Source organism: Erinaceus europaeus, chromosome 12 (genome assembly GCF_950295315.1).
Source record: "Erinaceus europaeus chromosome 12, mEriEur2.1, whole genome shotgun sequence".
Classification (NCBI taxonomy): domain Eukaryota; kingdom Metazoa; phylum Chordata; class Mammalia; order Eulipotyphla; family Erinaceidae; genus Erinaceus; species Erinaceus europaeus.
This window is the reverse complement of record NC_080173.1, coordinates 76,137,448-76,153,760: the sequence shown is the minus strand read 5'-3', so window position 1 is coordinate 76,153,760 and position 16,313 is coordinate 76,137,448. Positions and strand designations below refer to the sequence as shown.

Here is a 16,313-nt window from a genome sequence, read left to right as displayed (position 1 = left end):
CACTGTTCCACTACTTGCAAAGCTTTCCCTCTGCAGGTGGGGGCTGGGAGCTCAAACCCAGGTCCTTGCACATTGTAACATGTGCACTCAACCAGGTACACCACCACCTGGCCCCAGGTTGGCTCATTTTTGCTAAACAAACAAATAAATGATGTTCTTCATTTGACAGAGAGGATTATGGGGGCAAGGAAGGAAGTGAAGTTGTCCGAAGTCTTTCAGGGAGTCAATGGTGGTGAAAGGGAGAGGTCCATATGGAAGCCTGGTAGGGGGCTCTCCCGCCCCTTCAAGAGTCTCTATCGCTTTGTCTCAATGTCATGATGTCATGGTGCCTGCTCACTCTGAAGTGCTAAATGTGGCGTGACCAGGGAAGCCGAACTGGCTGTAACTGGATACCACAGTGGAATGGGCCTGAGGCCCAAGGTGCAGGGCAGCCCATCTCTGGCTCCGCATGACTGCCCAGCCTGGGCCCTGCTCCTTCCACAGTGCCTGGACAGCTCAGGCCTGCCTCCTCTGTCTGGCTCTGACCCAAGGCATTTTCCATCACTTCCAGAGGCTAAACTGAGACCACCCCTCCCCCAAGTCTCAGGCTTTGTAACCTGGGGCAGCACCTCCCCTCTCTGAATTCTATTCTCTCTGAAGGTAGAATAGAATATGTTTAAAGACAAGGGTTCACCTTTCCTTCTCAGCAACTTTACCCTCAGAGTGTGGTTGTTTTATCTTTAGTTCTGATAATCTCTCTTCACGCTGATTTATTCTAAGGCCAAGGATTCAGACTAGAGCTGACCTGAGTCTAAGTCCTAGATTTGTGTCTTCTTGGCTCTGTGACTTAGAGGATTTTTTTTTTTTTTTAATAAGACAGAGAAAAGTTGAGAGGGGTGGGGAAGATAGAAAAAGAGACTGAGCACTGCTTCACCACTCCTGAAGCTTTCCTCCTGCAAGTAGAGACCAGGGGCTTGAACCTAAATCCTTGTGCTTAGTAATGTGTGTATTCAGCCAGGTGTTCCACCAACTGGTCTCAGCTATTTGACTTTGAACACAATGTGTAAGTCCCCATTTCTCTCTCTCTCTCTCTCTCTCTCTTCCTCCAGGGTTATCACTGAGGCTCTGTGCCTGCACTATGAATCTACTGCTCCTGGAGGCTATTTTCCCCATTTTGTTGCCCTGTTGCTGTTGTTATTGTTGCTATTGTTGTTATTATTGTTGGATAGGACAGAGAGAAATTGAGAGAGATGGGGAAGACAGGGGCAGGGGAGAGAAAGATAGACACCTGCAGATCTGCTTCACCACTTAGGAAGAGACCCCCTCTCCACAGTTGGGGGCTTGAGCCGGGATCCTTATGCTGGTCCTTGCACTTTGTGCCACGTGTGCTTAACCCGTTATGCTACTACTCACACCCTCCCCCATTTCTCTCTTAGTCTGAGTGATAAGTGGATCTTGTAGACTCAGCTCATAGTGTTATTGTGAAGACTAAGGGAGATGATGTATGTAAGGTGGCCACTGTAGAGAAAATGCTCAAGGACATATCATAACAGCTGGCCTTGGTTGACCAAATGTTATGAGAGTGGACCTGGCCTTAAGTCTAGTTTCCTGATGGTCTTGTTGCTTTAGTCATAGTTATCCTGGGAAGAGTGACGGATGACTCTATGCCCAGCTGCCCTTGCCAGTCTTGCCCTGTCTGCCTGGCCATGGGAGGCTCAGGACCCAGTCTTACTCCTTTCAGATGAGAATCACAGGAGGCCTCCCTGAGCCCCATCGTGGGTCTACCTCCTCCTGAGCAGCTGGCATCCTGAGAGGAAGACGTTTCCCATCCTTGAACTAGGCTTCATTTTCTTTCTCTCTCCTTTCCTTTTCTTTTTCTCTTTTCTTTTTTTCTCTTCTTGTCTTTTTTCTTCCCCTTTTTTCTTTTCTTAGAGACCGAGAAGCAGATAGAGTGAAAGAGATCATAGCACTGAAATTTCCTTCAGTGCTGAGGGAGCCAGTCTGGAACCTGGGTCTGCATTTTCGACGACATTATCTGTAGTCCTGGCTAAGTGTTTACATAACTTTACTGAAAGTTTCAGTTCATCGTCATCATTTTTAAAAATCTAGAGGCAAGGATAGATAGATAGATAGATAGATAGATAGATAGGCAGGATAAAAGAGACCATAGCCCCCAAATTTCTTTCAATGTAGTGGGGCTTGAATCTGGGTTGAGCGCATGACAAAACAGCACACTGTCTGAGTGAACTAATTTGCTGGCCCAGCCATAAAATCACCCTGGCTTGGTTGGTCAAACCACCAGTTCACGTCCTCTAAGTCCCTAGGGACAGGCAGGCTCTGCAGAGTTTAGAACCTTGGCCCCTGCTTTGCACTGAGAATGCAGGAGTCCCAGAAGGAGGCTCAGTGCAGGATTTCTTTTGGGGAGGCTTTGTTAAGTGCTGACTTCTAATTCAGTGACTTGGGTACCACCTTGGTTGTATTATCTATAGCTCCAGTCTACTACTGAGGAGAGGAGACCTCAGAGTAGGAGCTCAGCCTTAAGATTACATAGCCCTGGGAGTTGGGCGGTAGCACAGTAGGTTAAACACACGTGGCACAAAGTGCAAGGTCCAGGGTAGGGATCCCGGTTCCAGCCCCCAGCTCCCCACCTGTAGGGGAGTCGCTTCACAGGCAGTGAAGCAGGTCTGCAGGTGTCTCTCTTTCTCTCCCCTCTCTGTCTTCCCCTCCTCTCTCCATTTCTCTCTGTCCTATCTAACAACGACGACACTGATAACAACAACTACAACAATTAAACAACAAGGACAACGAAAGGGAATAAATAAGTAAAAAATACATAAAACAAAGATTACCTAGCCCTGGAGAAGGAAGTCCTCCATTAAATGCATTCCAAAAGACTCTCTTGCCTCAGCTGTATAGGGGGGACTCCTTCCTGTCCAGCACAGGGAAGGACTTACTGTGGGGAGAGGGATGAGACAGCTGTGGTCCCTAACCGGCCCCCAAGATGTCGCCCCGCCTGCTGCCTGCTGGGGTGGCCAATGGAACTGAATGATCTAGTCCAGAAGTTCTAGAGTCACCATTGGTTTGAATCCTCGTAACTGTGGGTGTTTGGCTGGACAAGTTGCTTAACTTCCTTCCCTGGGCCTCAGTTTCCTCATCTGTAAAATAGGACTAATAACACATACCTCTCTGGAGGATTAGATGAAATATGGCTTGTAAATATCTTAATGCATAGTACATACTCAATAAAAGATAGCTTTTATTAATAATTAGCAGTGGGACAGAGTTAATTTCAAGCATGAGCTCTGGGGGTGTGGGCAGGGAGAGCAAAAGGAGCTTCTTCTTCCTGCCTGCCACCTCCAGCTCCCTGGCTCCATCCTTCTCCACTGGCAGAGGCTGAACTTGCTTCCTCTTGACTCTGGCCTCAGAGAACATTCCAGCCATTCTCCTGTGCTAGGGCTATGGCCTATAGAAATTCCCAGGTCCCAACAGGAAGGAGGGAGAGGGGTGACCATGCCGCACAGCATTCTTCTGGGAACCTCTGGATTCAGGAGTCTTTCACATTTAGGCTTTTTTCTCTAAAATTTACCATTCACAAAATTTTTTTTAGATGTATCATTAAGTAGAAATCTAATTTTAGAAAATAAAAACTAAATTAAAAACATTATATACCATTTAAAAAATGATTCTCAATAAAGAAATTAAAAAATGATTCTATCTTATTATATTTTTGCAAGTCACTTTATATTTATGATGAACTGTGGTTTATGAGATTGTAAGACTACAGGCTATCGTTGCACATGCACTCACCACCAAAGTTCTGTGCCCCAGCCCTCCCAGTTATGACCATCATAGTTCTAACAAAGTCTTAGAGGCAGTTTATGCATATAATTATTATTTTTAAAAAATATTTTTTAATATTTATTTTTATTTATTTATTCCCTTTTGTTGCCCTTGTTGTTTTATTGTTGTAGTTATTATTGTTGTCATTGTTGTTGGATAGGACAGAGAGAAATAGAGAGGGGAGGGGGAAGACAGAGAGAGGGAGAGAAAGATAGACACCTACAAGACCTGTTTCACTGCTTGTGAAGCGACACCCCTGCAGGTGGGGAGCCAGGGCTTGAACCATGATCCTTATGCAGGTCCTTGTGCTTAGCGCCACCTGCGCTTAACCCGCTGCGCTACAGCTCGACTCCCGCATATAATTATTTTTAAAAATAAAAAATTAAAGTCTACCATTCTAAAAAATGTAAAAAATACCATTTCGTTAAAATATTCATTTATTTGAGAGAGACCCAGAGTGTTATGCTGGCATGTGCAAAACTAGAGATCAAACGTAGGAGCTCCTGCTTGACAGTTTAATGCTTTATTCAGCATACCACCCCCCAGGACACGAAGTCTAAACTTTATTCTGCCTACCTCAGTTTCAGGCAGGATGAAGGGATATGTGAATGCCAGTTTCAGCAAACCAGTAGAGGAGGTTCTTTTTTTTCATATCCCAGGAACACTCTCTATAGGGCCCTCATGACCCTGTCACTTAATATGTATTCTCCCCACCACACAACCTGCCCCTTTTTGAGATGGAACTTTGCCAGGATTCTTATTCTTTGGTGGTGAATTGTGCCTTGGGGTTCCAATTTATTTATTTATTTATTTGTTTATTTATTTATTTTTACCAGAGCATTGCTCAGATCTGGCTTCTTGTAATACAGGGGATTAAACATAGGACCTCAGAGCCTCAGGCTTGAAAGTTTTGTTTTTTTAAAAATTTTTTGAATAACCACTATGTTGTCTCCCTGGCTGCCCTGGTCTCCCTTCGACTATAAGGACAATCACTGACACTAGCCCACTTCTATGAAGTATGATACTGTTTACTAAGTTCTGCTTATATCTTATTGCATTTTACCCACCCTTTGCTCCAGAAGGTAGCAGGCAGTGAGTGGTGTACTGTGGTCAGGAAATACTCTTCTGTGCAGGCTGGGAAGTGGTTCAAGTGCTGGACTTGCCAACTATGAGATTCTGAGTTTAACCAAATGCATTGCATGTCCCTGAGTGATGCTCCAGTTCTCTCTCTTTCTCAGTAAATAAAATAGATGTTTTAAAAAACACCTTCTAGGGCCTTCAAAATACCTCCCTGTTGCATGGCATTCCTCCAGGAAGCTCTTGAAGCAGGCTCCACATTAAGAAGGAGCCTTTCACTGAATTCTAGCCTTTATCATTTAAGTTTGTTTTTTTCCCTTAAAATTTACCATTCTGAAAAATGTTTTACCACTAAGTGTAAATATAAATTTAGAAGATAAACAGTTTAAATTAAAACTTTATATACGTATTTGTCTTTTTAAAAACGTTTCTATCTATGGACGGTTCACTGCTTTGCCATGTGTGTAACCAGGTTGGAGCCTAGCCCCTATTGCACTGAAGAAAGCTTTGGTGCTGTGATCTCTTTCTCTCTCTCTCTCTCTCTTTCTCTCTCTCTCCCTCTCAATCAATCAATCAACCAGTCAATACAATAAAAATAAAAGAACTGGGAGTCGGACGGTAGTGCAGTGGGTTAAGTGCATGTGGCACAAAGCATAAGGATCCTGGTTTAAGCCCCCGGCTTCAGGGGAGTTGCTTCACAGGTGGTAAAGCAGGTCTGCAGGTGTCTATCTTTCTCTCCCTCCCTCTGTCTTCCCCTACTCTCTCCATTTCACTCTGTCCTATCCAACAACAACAGCACAGTAACAATAATAACTACAACAATAAAACAAGGGCAGAAAAAGGGAATAAATAAATAAATATAAAAAATAAAAGAACATAGTGGGGGTTGTACTGTGGAAAACTGGGAAATGTTCTGCATGTACTGTCAACTGTAAAACATTAGTCCCTCATAAAAAAATAAAAGAAAAAATAGGGGTCAGGCGGTAGCGCAGCTAATTAAGCACACATGGTGCAAGGTGCAAAGCACAAGGACTGGTGCAAGGATCCCGGTTCGAGCCCCCAGCTGCCCACCTGCAGGGGAGTCCCTTCACAAGTAGTGAAGCAGGTCTGCAGGTGTCTGTCCCTCTTTCTCTTCCCCTCTCTGTCTTCCCCTCCTCTCTCCATTTCTCTCTGTCCTATCCAACAACAAATGACATCAGTAACAACAATAATAACCAAAACAATGATAAAACAACAATGGCAACAAAAGGGAAATAAAAAAGCCTCCAGGAGCAGTGGATTCATTGTGCAGGCAAAGAGCCCCAGCAATAACCCTGGAGGCAAATAAAAAACAAAACAAGAAAAAAAAAGAAAGAAAAGAAAAGAAAGTAAATATTTCTCTAGTAACCTGGGAGTATAATAAAGTGTTGGGCTCTCAAATATGAGGTCCTGGTTTTGATCCCTGATATTGTATGTGCGAAAGTGATGTTCCAGTTCTTTCTCTCTTCTCATTAACAATAAATAATGTGGTCTGGGAGATGGCACAGTGGATAGAGCATTGGACTCTCAAGAATGAGTTCCTGAGTTCAATACCTGGCAGCAGCACATGTACCAGAGTGATGCCTGGTTCTTTCTCTTTCCTTTCCTTTTTTTTTAAAAAAACATTTTGATATCCAACCTTTATTTTTAAAAGTATTTTTATTTTATTTCTTTTTATTTTTGGATAGAGACAGAGAGAAACTGAGAGGGAAAGGGGAGATAGAAAAGGAAAGAGACAGACACCTGTAGCCCTGCAGGTAGGGACCAGGGGCTTGAACCTGGGTCCTTGCACACAGCAATGTGTGCGCTCAACCAGGTATGCCACTGCCTGGCCCCTCTTTCTCTCTTTCCTATCTTTCTCATTCATAAATAAATTAATAAAGAAAGAAAAAAAGATTTTATTTTAAAAAGCAATAAATAGATCTTGGGCCAGGTGGTGGCACACCTGGTTGAGCACATGTGTTACAATGCCCGAGGACCCGGGTTTAAGCTCCCAGTCTCAACTTGCAGGGGGAAAGTGGTGAAGCAGTGCTGTAGGTGTCTCTCTGCCCCTCCTCTCTACTTCTCCTTTCCCCTCAGTTTCTGGCTGTCTCTATCCAATAAATAAATAGAGATAATAAAAAATAAAAAAATAAATAGATCTTTAAAGACAAAACAAACAAAAAACAAACCGTCTCTAACCAAGTAGGGAGCATGACAGGTAGGAAGTTCCCCCAGGAAGCATGATTGGGCAGTGAGCTGTTGAACCCCTGTCTAGTGCCTTTCCCACAGACAACCACCCCTAATATCCTATACCAGTCACATCTCCCCAGTTCTATGAGGCCCTTTCCCTAGTGCAAAAGTGGCCATTTGGGTGGGTGGGTGGGAGGGTGGTGAGAGCTGAGGGGACACTTTGTTTGCTGGTCATGTGACCTTTAGCAAATCACTTCTGTCTGTACCTCAGTCCCCTTATAAATAAGACAAGTTGCTAGAGCCATTTGCATTGAAGGATGCTACAGCTGGGCCTATGGAGGTGTGTATAGCCCACAGAGCTGTCAACTGCCCTTCACTGCTGTTTGTCTTCTGGGGGACTTCCTTGAGGAAATCCTCAGGGGAAGCAGAAATAGCTGGGTGAGTTACTGTGCTCCAGCAAGGAGATGTGTATCATCCGTCCGATTCTATAGATTTGGAAACTGAGGCTCAGAGAGGTTAGCCTGACCTATTCCAGTTCACTCAGCTATTAAATTCAGGCACAGATTTCAAAGCCAATTTGTTTAACCATTATGCTACACGGCCTCACCTTGGAACACCTCAGCTTTCTCATCCACACCTGAAAGCTCCAGCAGCAGATGGCAAATGGCAGGTGAGGGACAAGACTGGAAGTTCCCTTGGGAGGGTCTGTCCCTGCATCTTCAGTGGGCAGCTGAGTCACAGAAGACACCAAGGGCCCTCGCTGGTTCTCTCCACATTCCCTCCCAACTAGGCTGCCTCCCTTTATGAGCAAGGTGGAGCCGGTGCAGTTCCACCTTAATGGTTTCTGTTGCTGGCTGTGGCAGCATGTTTTACGAGGGGTGGGGCCATGCTCAGTGCAGCCTGTGGCCCCACCTGAGGCTCCACCTGCTGGGAGGGGTCCCCTGGAGCATCTCACTAATTACTTAGTTGGGGGGGGGTGATAGGGAAAGATTTAGGGGCCTCTCCAAATTTGAGACACTGGAAGTCCTGGGGTGCCAAGCAAGAGAGGTTTCTAATTCCTCTCCTCTTACCAAAATCGATGGTTCTGAGGTCAGGATTCTGGCCCTTCTGGCTCTTGATCGTAGCTTGGTTTCAGAAAAATGGGTCAGCTACCCCTGCCTTAATTAGAATTCTTTGAAGAGTGGTTGGGTTGGCAAAATAGCTCATTTAAATAGTGTGCTGCTTTGCTATGCTTGAGGCCCAGGTTCGAGTTCAGCCCCTATTGCATTGAAGAAAACTTGAATGCTGTGGTCTCTTTTGCTCACTTTATCTGCCTCTTAGACTTTCTGTCTCTAGAAAAAAGAAAAGAAGAAAGAGAGGAGAAAGAAAGAAGAAAAAGCGGAAGTTGGGCAGTAGCTCAGTGGGTTAAGCACAGGTGGCGCAAAGCACAAAGACCGGCTGAAGGATCCCGGTTCAAGACCCCGGCTCCCCACCTGCAGGGGAGTCGCTTCACAGGCGATGAAGCAGGTCTGCAGGTGTCTATCTTTCTCTCCCCCTCTCTGTCTTCCCCTCCTCTCTCCATTTCTCTCTGTCCTATCCAACAACAACAACATCAACAACAATGATAATAATAACTACGACAATGGTAAAACAACCAGGATAACAAAAGGGAAAAAAATGGCCTCTAGGAGCAGTGGATTCATGGTGCAGGCACCGAGCCCCAGCAATAACCCTGGAGGCAAAAAAAAAAAAAAAAAAAAAAAGCATGGGTGGGGAAGAACAAAGAGCAACAACCACACCCTGGTCCTAGTGTGATGCTTTCTTCAAATCTGAGCCACTGACACCTGTAGCCGAGTCATTCCCAATCCCCAACTCAGGGCTTTTCCAGATTTACTTCAATCTTTCCCTTCCAGGGAAGCAGGCTAGTCCCAAAGCATCACTCACTCCAGCCATACTAGTGCTGGAAACTACTAATGCCGACTTAGAAATTCTCCCAGGTAATTCTCCCAGGTACTCTCTGGTAATCTTGGTCTTCTTCCCTGCCTCTCCTGCGATTCACCAAGGGGCCCTCCACAGGTCAGTGAGTGGCAATGAAGGCATCACCCCTTCTTTTTACCACCCCTGGCTACTGTGGGCCTCTGCCCATCTCTCCAATCTCTTCCCAGCCCCTACTGCCCAACCCTGCCCCCCAAAGGAGCTAAATCCAAGCACTTACAGTGGACTCTGGGCCATGGCCACCATCTGGGCTTCAGGGAGTCCTTCAACCCAGCAACACCCCTAAAGCTTCCATCCAGGTATAAATACTCCCACATGCCTGGACCAGCCCCCTGCCTAAGGGCTGGGGCAGGGCCACCTCCCCAGGCCAGGCAGGCAGGTCACATGCCCCATAAATGCCACTGGACCACAGGCCCTTCCTGACAGCCCCAGAGAGACTGAATAGGGCATGGCCTCTCTGGGTGGGTGGATGATGGATGGATGGGTGGGTGAACGGTGGACTAGACAAATCAATGGGTGGATAGTTTGATGGATGGACAAATGAGTGGATGGAAAGCTGGACAGATGGCTAGATGGATGAATGGGGAGGGGGACACATGGATGGGTGTCTTGACCTGCCTGTGGATTTTTACTGGGTAGATAGAAAGGAGGATGCCTGTTTTCAAGGAAACAGAAGTGACAGCTCTCACATCTTCCATCCACCCCTTTCTGAGACAAGCCTTTCCTCCTTTGCCAGGCTACCAAGTCAGAGAGTTTGGCTTGACTAGATTCTCCCTACTCATTAGATGCCTTTTTCCAGAGAACTCCCATCTAAAGCAATTCCAGCTCCCCATGGACCTTTTGCTCTGACTCTTTAATTTTTTAATTATTATTTTTATTTAATTAAATTTCTTTTTGCCTCCAGGGTTATCGCTGGGCTTGGTGCCTACACTATGAACCCACTGCTCCTGATATTATTTTTATTTTTAAAGTACTTATATAGGAGAGAGAGAGAGAAATTAGGAGAGAAGATGAATAGAAAGGAAGAGAGACACCTGCAGCCCTGCTTCAACATTTGTGAAACTTCCCCTCTACAGGTAGGAATCAGGGGTTTGAACCCATGTCCTTAAGCATGGTCACATGTTTGCTCAACTGAGTGTACCATCACCCACTCCCTTGCTCATTCTTCAGTATTATTCACAGTCTGGCTTTCCCTCTCTTAGTCCAGGCTCTGAGGTGGTGAGCCCACCTCCAGATTTTGTTTTCAGAAACAAGGTCAACTTGTCCTTCTAGGTTAGTAGGATGAAGAGGAGACAAAGATTCTCAAGTTCAAGGATATGGGACCCTTAGATGGGTAATTTAGGGAGAAGGTGCCCTGATTTCTCTTTTGAAAGGATTATTGTTAATTTAGAGTGTGTGGGCTGGGGAGGCAGAGAGAAGAGTGACACCATAGCACTGCTCTGACATCTATGAAGCTCCCCATGTGGTGGCTCAAACCCTGGACCTTGTTCATGGCAAGACACATGCTCTACTGGGTAAGCTATCTCCCAGCCCCACCCCCGGGATTTTTTTTTTTTTAATAGTCATGACTGTGTTTGATGATGAGACTCATTCTGGCAAAGGATTTGTTGGTGGAGAAGGTGACCTAGAATGATTGGGGGCCTGCCTGGAAAGTTGGGCTTCTGGACAGTTGAGCCTTCCTGCCCGCATAAACCTCCCAGCTGCTAGGGTGCAGAAAACAGTGGTCTGAGGCCCTAGACACTGATTTCCAGAGAAGAAAGTTCCTTCTAATCCTCAGTCTTCCCAGTTGAGAAATGAATCCATGGGTGGATAAGGAGGTGGGGAGGGAATGAAGGAACAGGAAGACGATTTTACAGATTATGAAACATCACCTTCATCCTTCCTTATAAGGGGCTTTCTCCCTCATACTGGCTGAAGTGGGGTGGAGGAGTGGGGGGGATGGATGGAACAAACTTGCCTCTGGACACCCATTAGCTCTGGGTTCCTTTGGTCTAGAAGACCTTACCTTATAATAAAGTCCTTCAGGACTGAGGCATTTTCTGCTAATTGATTGCTGTGTGCATTGGCAGTGAGGATAACTGGAGGCTTGTCTCACCTTCCCCAGCCTGGTGTTTATTGTCTCAGAAGTCCCTGCTCTTTAAACTCCCTCACAGGAAGTTCTTCTGATTAACTTCTTCATCGTCAATGTGGGCTAGTCATGGACATGTACTGTATTTCATTAAAAAAAAAATTATTTGTGGGGGCTGGGTGGTAGCGCAGCAGGTTAAGTGCACATGACATGAAGTGCAAGGACCACCATAAGAATCCCGGTTTGAGTTCTTGGCTCCTTACTTGCAGGGGTTTCGCTTTACAAGCGGTGAAGCAGGTCTGCAGGTGTCTATCTTTTTCTCCCCCTCTCTGTCTTCCCCTCCTCTCTTGACTTCTCTCTGTCCTGTCTGACAATGACAACAATAATAACAACAAGAGCAACAAAAATGGGGAAAAGTGGCCTCTAGGAGCAGTGGATTCATATTGCAGAGACCAAGCCCATGGAGGCAAAAAAAAAAGAAAAGAAAAGAAAAGAAAAGAAAAAAGAAAGACTGTAGTGTACATCATTACTCTCCCTCAAATAAAATCAGATAAAATAAAATATTAAAAAATATTTATTTATTTGTTGTTAGGACAGAGAGAAATTGAGATGGAAGGGGGAGAGGTAGAGATGGACACACACACACACACACACACACACACACACACACACACACACTCCTGCAGCCCTGCTTCACTGCTCATGAGCTTTACCCCTTGTAGGTGGGGACTGGGAGCTTGAACCCATGTCCCTTGCACATGGTAATATGTGTACTCAACTAGGTTCCCACATTTTCTTTTTTAAAAATTTTTTTATTAATTTATTTCTTTATTGGGGAATTAATGTTTTACATTCAACAGTAAATACAATAGTTTGTACATGCATAACATTCCCCAGTTTCCCATTTAACAATACAACCCCCACTATGTCATTTATCATCCTTCATGGACCTGTATTCTCCCCACCCACCCAGCCCAGAGTCTTTTACTTTGGTGCAATATGCCAATTCCCACATTTCCTTTTTTATAGAATGGGATCCTCATCTTTGCTCTGCACACCTCACTGGTATGTCCTGGGAACTGAGTGAGAGCCAGAATTAAAAAAACACTCTGGGGAGTCGGGCTGTAGCACAGCGGGTTAAGCGCAGGTGGCGCAAAGCACAAGGACCGGCATAAGGATCCCGGTTCGAGCCCCGGCTCCCCACCTGCAGGGGAGTCGCTTCACAGGCGGTGAAGCAGGTCTGCAGGTGTCTATCTTTCTCTCCTCCTCTCTGTCTTCCCCTCCTCTCTCCATTTCTCTCTGTCCTATCCAACAATGACAACAACAATAATAACTACAACAATAAAAAAACCAACAAGGGCAACAAAGGGAATAAATAAATAAAATAAATATTTAAAAAAATAAATAAATAAAAATAAAAAAACACTCTGAGAAAAGCAAACCAATGGGCTGGCGAGATAGCATTATGATTATGCAAAAGACTTTTTTTTTTTGCCACCAGGGTTATTGCTGGGGCTCAATGCCTACGATATGAATCAATCCATTGCTTCTACTTTTTCCCTTTTGCTGTCCTTGTTTATCATTGTTATTGCTGTCATCATTGTTGGAAAGGACAAGGAGAAATGGAGAGAGGAGGGAAAGACAGAGAGGGGGAGAGATAGACACCTGCAGACCTGCTTCACCACTTATGAAGCGAACTCCTTGCAGGAGAGGTGCCAAGGGCTTGAACTGGGATTCTTATACTGGTCCCTGAGCTTTGCGCCATGTGTGCCTAACCTGCTGTGCTACCCTCTCAGCCCCTACAAAAGACTTTTATGCTTGAGGCTCTGAGGTCACAAATTCAATCCTCAGCACCACCATAAGCTAGAGCTTAGCAGTGTTCTGGTCTCTCCATCCCTCTGTCTTTCTCCCGGTGTATCTCTTTCATTAAAAAATAGATACATGGGAGTCGGGCGCAGCGGGTTAAGCACAGGTGGTGCAAAGGATAAGGACCAGCATAAGGATCCTGGTTCAAGGCCCCCGGCTCCCCACCTGCAGGGGAGTCGCTTCACAAGCAGTGAAGCAGGTCTGCAGGTGTCTGTCTTTCTCTCCCCCTCTCTGTCTTCCCCTCCTCTCTCCATTTCTCTCTGTCCTATCCAACAACAGTGACATCAGTAACAACAACAATAATAACTACAACAACAATGAAAAACAACAGGGGCAACAAAAGGGAAAATAATAAATAAATATAAAAAATAGATACATAAAAAGAAAGCCAATACTTTTTTTTTCGTTCAGATAGAGATACACACAGAGATGGAGATCTAGTACTAGAGCTTCCCCTTCAGTTCCATGGTACGCCCTGGGTGGTGCCTGCCAGCATATAAACCTGGGTCACATACATGGCAAGACCAGGTGAGCTATCTCTTTAACCCTAATAAATACTTCTTATGTATGCCCTTGCCTCCTTTTCTAAGAGGCTGAACCCACAGGATTACAGGGAAGGGATGGGGGCTGAAGCCTTTTCTTCTTCTGAGAATGCTTTCCCCGGGGCGTGGCCAAGAGAACTCATACTAAGCTGGTGGCCCCTCTTCTGCCTGACCATTATTTTTTGGCAGTGCCAGGGTTTCACACTTGGATGATTTCACTGCTCTTGGTCTAACTTTTTCATTTCTTTTTATTCCAGAGAGGGAGAGGGAGGGGGGCGGGGAGGGAGCCAACAACATTGGAGTTGCCCCAGTGCTGTGGAGTTCCCGTACTATCAGGGCTTGAACCTGGGCTGTGCATATGGCACAGCCCACTATCAGGCCAGCTATCTTTCAGCCTTGGCTGACCATCTTAATGGGGGCATGAGATGGTTTAGGGTCCCACCATGCCTTGTGCCAGTGACCTTTCATGCGCTATACATATCATTATCAGGAGGACTGCTCATTATTACCAATCTATTATTAGGGATATTAATTCTGCCGCCACTACTAATAATACAGATCTACTACGTGACAAATAACACTAGTAAAGTCCCTCCCCCCACGCCATCCAAAGTGCACTGAGTGCACACACACACACACACACACACACACACACACACACACACACACCATGTTATCTGTTTGAACTTATTAAACTCTGGAGTGAGAACAGCATTAGGAAACTTCCAATAAACCCACCTTCTATTTGATGGATGGGGAAACCAAGGCTCCACCAGCCAAAGGAAGGGGTTGTTCCCTTCCTCCAGGCCCCTTGGCTTCTCAATGCCTCTCTTCTTATTCCCTTGTCTACACGGAAGGATGTGGAGAAGTGACAGACTTTTGGGAGGTGTTTCCATGAGCCCTTTCATCTCCTGGGCTCCAGAACTCACTTAATTTTTGGATAGAGACAGAGAAGCAGAGCAAGTGAATGAGATCAGAGCTCCAAAGCTTCATCTAATTCAGTGGGGCTGGGCTTGAACCTGCGGTGAGTACATGGCAAAGAAACACACTATCCAAGTGAGCTATCTCACCAGCCCCAGGCCCCACCTTTCTACCTTGACTGCCTCTGAACCTTCTGGTCTCAGCATTATCATCCTAAAGAACTTTCTAAAATCCTTCCTATGATGATGGCAAGCTCAGAGAAGCTAAGCCTCTGCTCCAAAGTTACACATGATGGAGCTCAAAGTGGGCTCCGTGGAGGGAGCTGAGGACTCCTTGGACAGTGACCACTGGTCATCCAACTCAGTGGAAGAGATTGGAGCACTTCTAAATGATGACTGATTTTTCTGACCATTGTGATGTGATGATGATGATGATGTGTGTGTGTGTGTGTGTGTGTGTGTGTGTGTGTGTGTGTGTGTTCCTTTAAGCACATACTATACCTTTGGAAACTGACGGGAGCTACTGTCATCTGGGACATGCCTCTGGAATTTACAAGTGTAGGTGGGATCCCCAACTATCTCCGGGCAATCCGGTTCCAGGGATACGCCCCATTCTCTCTCTCTCTCTCTCTCTCTCTCTCTCTCTCTCTCTCTCTGTGTGTTGCCCAGGCTAGCTATAGTTTGTCAGAAGTAATAGTTTTGGGCTGGGGTGGGAGCAGAGCTTGAAGCTGATTGGCCATGCATACTCTTGGAGTAGAAACTTGGGGTCTGAGTTTTTAGTGGGGATTCTGCTGCATACTGAAGATTTGTGGGGGTGCTAATCACCCACCTCTCCTGGAGTTTCCAAAGTATCCATGAAAGCATGGGTTCCCTTTTTCTATGAGTCACAGCTGGCTCTCTACTCAAGTTCCCTGAGAGATCACGATTCAGCTAATTCTCTCCCAGGCCCCATTAATCTGAGCTGACTAAGCAAGAACCACAGGCGGGGTAGAGACTCAGGGATGCTCTCCATGGCCTGTCATTCCCAAACACCCCAGCAGGCCTCCTTCTTTCAGTTTCTGTCCATCACTCTGCTTTAGGTCTGGCCGTGTCTAATTGGATCAGTTACATTCCCAGCCCCCTTGAGAAAGTTCCCTACTGTCTCCCAGGGGCCCTCTAAGTGCATCCTTCTAGTTCTTCACCTGCCACCACCCACCCACAGCAGAGAGAGCTGCATTTCAACTTGTCTTGCTGCACCTGAGCTCATTTTTTACTGTTTGGCCAGCAGCCAGCCTTTAAGGTCCAGAGATAGGATCAGGAAGCTGAGGGCTTCTGTGGGGTGATTCCATCCAATCCATTTTGTCCTAGAGGGATGGTGCTCAGATTTCCCTGAACACTTGCAGAGTGGGTTGAGGGGCATACCGGGACCTCCTGAGAGGATGATGATGGGTACTGGGTCTCTGGCATATGTAGAGATCCATCCTTGGGAGGCAGAGATGGCATGGGATGGGAAGATGGGATTAAGGATGAAGCTACAGGTTGTGAGATGGAGGTGAAGGTGAAGATGGGGGTGAGGGTCCGTATAGGAAGAAGGCTGGCCTAGGGTTGAAGATGGGAATGGGTTAAGGGTTGGTATGTGGCCAGAGATAGGGATGGAGTGGAAGGGTTCAGCATAGGGAGGGGACTGAGCTTGGAGACAGGCAAAACCATGGATGAGGGGGTACATCAAAAAGACCAGATTATCCAGGGATCTTTGGCAGATGCTTCTGAGATGCCCTCTCCCTAGGCCATCTGGTCATTCCTGGCTCCTGGGAATGCTGCCAGCCCAACCACACCCATCACCAATTGATAACTGCCCCTCAGCTCAGGAAACCACCT

The 16,313-nt window shown here is 46.0% G+C and overlaps 1 protein-coding gene across 10 annotated transcripts in view; it reads right to left on the bottom strand.

Annotated features, from left to right (window-relative positions):
- FOXN1 (forkhead box N1) overlaps positions 1-16,313 on the bottom strand; it is a 41,090-nt gene that overhangs the window by 21,796 nt on the left and 2,981 nt on the right. For 4 of the 10 annotated variants that reach the window (XM_060204007.1, XM_060204016.1, XM_060204009.1 and 1 more), the window contains exon 1: positions 9,281-9,357. The exons of 1 other annotated variant lie outside the window; for it this stretch is intronic. The gene's annotated coding sequence lies outside the window, so the exon portion shown is untranslated. Of the gene's footprint in view, positions 1-4,886; positions 4,988-7,693; positions 8,101-8,156; positions 8,418-9,280; positions 9,379-16,313 lie in introns of those variants that run through there. 5 more of the 10 variants (XM_060204012.1, XM_060204014.1, XM_060204013.1 and 2 more) reach the window with 5 other exon arrangements.